Here is a 3780-nt window from a genome sequence, read left to right on the forward strand (position 1 = left end):
GTATTTTCAGCGACAGCCGCAGTACCGCCAAAATCCATGCAGCGGCGCTGGATTTATGGCCTCCGAAAGGCCCATTCATTCAGACGGGTCCATGTATTTTCAGCGACAGCCGCAGTACCGCCAAAATCCATGCAGAGGCGCTGAGTTTATGGCCTCCGAAAGGCCCATTCATTCAGACGGGTCCATGTATTTTCAGCGACAGCAGCAGTACCGCCAAAATCCATGCAGCGGCGCTGTATTTATGGCCTCCGAAAGGCCCATTCATTACCAACGGGGCTGCAGTAGCATCCTGCGGCCACGCAGGGGCAGATATTGTGAGGGAATTACATGGTAGTGGACGGAGCGCCCATGCATTTCCAATGGGAGTGCAGTACCTCAAAAATCCGCTCCAAGCCACCGAACTTGAGGGCCCGACGTTCCCTCAACACTAGCCCAGTGCAATCGACATTTCGTTCTGTGTACATTGTTACACAGAATGACAATACAAGGGAATTATTATTATTATTATTATTATTATGTATTCAGCCACTAGTGGCGGGCACAATACCCCAAACACTGGCCCGGCGCTGGCTGAGTTTATGGCCTCCGAAAGGCCCATACATTCAGACGGGTCCATGTATTTTCAGTTTTCCGTAGCAGGTGTGATTGTTTGTTTAATTAGGTAGTTTGTGTTGGTGACGGTGTTCCTAACTGTGGTGGCTTGTTTGTAGAATGTGGGGCCCTGCGTTTGTGTTATGTTGATTTCTGGTAATTTACTTTTTACTAAGTAGTCTTTCAGGTTTTTGTTTCTTTTAAAGGCTGAGATGATTTTGTAATCTTGGATTATGCTTGTGTTCTGTAGTGTCTGATTTATATTTTGTCCATTCATTCAGACGGGTCCATGTATTTTCAGCGACAGCCGCAGTACCGCCAAAATCCATGCAGCGGCGCTGGGTTTATGGAATCCGAAAGGCCCATTCATTCAGACGGGTCCATGTATTTTCAACGACAGCCGCAGTACCGCCAAAATCCATGCAGCGGCGCTGTATTTATGGCCTCCGAAAGGCCCATTCATTCCCAACGGGGCAGCAGTAGCATCGCGCGGCCACGCGGGGGCAGATATTGTGAGGGAATTACATTGTAGTGGACGGAGCGCCCATGCATTTCCAATGGGAGTGCAGTACCTCAAAAATCCGCTCCAAGCCACCGAACTTGAGGGCCCGACGTTCCCTCAACACTAGCCCAGTGCAATCGACATTTCGTTCTGTGTACATTGTTACACAGAATGACAATACAAGGGAATTATTATTATTATTATTATTATTATGTATTCAGCCACTAGTGGCGGGCACAATACCCCAAACACTGGCCCGGCGCTGGCTGAGTTTATGGCCTCCGAAAGGCCCATACATTCAGACGGGTCCATGTATTTTCAGTTTTCCGTAGCAGGTGTGATTGTTTGTTTAATTAGGTAGTTTGTGTTGGTGACGGTGTTCCTAACTGTGGTGGCTTGTTTGTAGAATGTGGGGCCCTGCGTTTGTGTTATGTTGATTTCTGGTAATTTACTTTTTACTAAGTAGTCTTTCAGGTTTTTGTTTCTTTTAAAGGCTGAGATGATTTTGTAATCTTGGATTATGCTTGTGTTCTGTAGTGTCTGATTTATATTTTGTCCATTCATTCAGACGGGTCCATGTATTTTCAGCGACAGCCGCAGTACCGCCAAAATCCATGCAGCGGCGCTGAGTTTATGGCCTCCGAAAGGCCCATTCATTCAGACGGGTCCATGTATTTTCAGCGACAGCCGCAGTACCGCCAAAATCCATGCAGCGGCGCTGGGTTTATGGAATCCGAAAGGCCCATTCATTCAGACGGGTCCATGTATTTTCAACGACAGCCGCAGTACCGCCAAAATCCATGCAGCGGCGCTGTATTTATGGCCTCCGAAAGGCCCATTCATTCCCAACGGGGCAGCAGTAGCATCGCGCGGCCACGCGGGGGCAGATATTGTGAGGGAATTACATTGTAGTGGACGGAGCGCCCATGCATTTCCAATGGGAGTGCAGTACCTCAAAAATCCGCTCCAAGCCACCGAACTTGAGGGCCCGACGTTCCCTCAACACTAGCCCAGTGCAATCGACATTTCGTTCTGTGTACATTGTTACACAGAATGACAATACAAGGGAATTATTATTATTATTATTATTATTATGTATTCAGCCACTAGTGGCGGGCACAATACCCCAAACACTGGCCCGGCGCTGGCTGAGTTTATGGCCTCCGAAAGGCCCATACATTCAGACGGGTCCATGTATTTTCAGTTTTCCGTAGCAGGTGTGATTGTTTGTTTAATTAGGTAGTTTGTGTTGGTGACGGTGTTCCTAACTGTGGTGGCTTGTTTGTAGAATGTGGGGCCCTGCGTTTGTGTTATGTTGATTTCTGGTAATTTACTTTTTACTAAGTAGTCTTTCAGGTTTTTGTTTCTTTTAAAGGCTGAGATGATTTTGTAATCTTGGATTATGCTTGTGTTCTGTAGTGTCTGATTTATATTTTGTCCATTCATTCAGACGGGTCCATGTATTTTCAGCGACAGCCGCAGTACCGCCAAAATCCATGCAGCGGCGCTGAGTTTATGGCCTCCGAAAGGCCCATTCATTCAGACGGGTCCATGTATTTTCAGCGACAGCCGCAGTACCGCCAAAATCCATGCAGCGGCGCTGGGTTTATGGAATCCGAAAGGCCCATTCATTCAGACGGGTCCATGTATTTTCAACGACAGCCGCAGTACCGCCAAAATCCATGCAGCGGCGCTGTATTTATGGCCTCCGAAAGGCCCATTCATTCCCAACGGGGCAGCAGTAGCATCGCGCGGCCACGCGGGGGCAGATATTGTGAGGGAATTACATTGTAGTGGACGGAGCGCCCATGCATTCCCAATGGGAGTGCAGTACCTCAAAAATCCGCTCCAAGCCACCGAACTTGAGGGCCCGACGTTCCCTCAACACTAGCCCAGTGCAATCGACATTTCGTTCTGTGTACATTGTTACACAGAATGACAATACAAGGGAATTATTATTATTATTATTATTATTATGTATTCAGCCACTAGTGGCGGGCACAATACCCCAAACACTGGCCCGGCGCTGGCTGAGTTTATGGCCTCCGAAAGGCCCATACATTCAGACGGGTCCATGTATTTTCAGTTTTCCGTAGCAGGTGTGATTGTTTGTTTAATTAGGTAGTTTGTGTTGGTGACGGTGTTCCTAACTGTGGTGGCTTGTTTGTAGAATGTGGGGCCCTGCGTTTGTGTTATGTTGATTTCTGGTAATTTACTTTTTACTAAGTAGTCTTTCAGGTTTTTGTTTCTTTTAAAGGCTGAGATGATTTTGTAATCTTGGATTATGCTTGTGTTCTGTAGTGTCTGATTTATATTTTGTCCATTCATTCAGACGGGTCCATGTATTTTCAGCGACAGCCGCAGTACCGCCAAAATCCATGCAGCGGCGCTGAGTTTATGGCCTCCGAAAGGCCCATTCATTCAGACGGGTCCATGTATTTTCAGCGACAGCCGCAGTACCGCCAAAATCCATGCAGCGGCGCTGGGTTTATGGAATCCGAAAGGCCCATTCATTCAGACGGGTCCATGTATTTTCAGCGACAGCCGCAGTACCGCCAAAATCCATGCAGCGGCGCTGTATTTATGGCCTCCGAAAGGCCCATTCATTCCCAACGGGGCAGCAGTAGCATCGCGCGGCCACGCGGGGGCAGATATTGTGAGGGAATTACATTGTAGTGGACGGAGCG

This window comes from Urocampus carinirostris, unplaced genomic scaffold (genome assembly GCF_059441175.1).
Source record: "Urocampus carinirostris isolate Australia breed hairy pipefish unplaced genomic scaffold, RoL_Ucar_1.0 HiC_scaffold_46, whole genome shotgun sequence".
In the NCBI taxonomy this organism is placed as follows: domain Eukaryota; kingdom Metazoa; phylum Chordata; class Actinopteri; order Syngnathiformes; family Syngnathidae; genus Urocampus; species Urocampus carinirostris.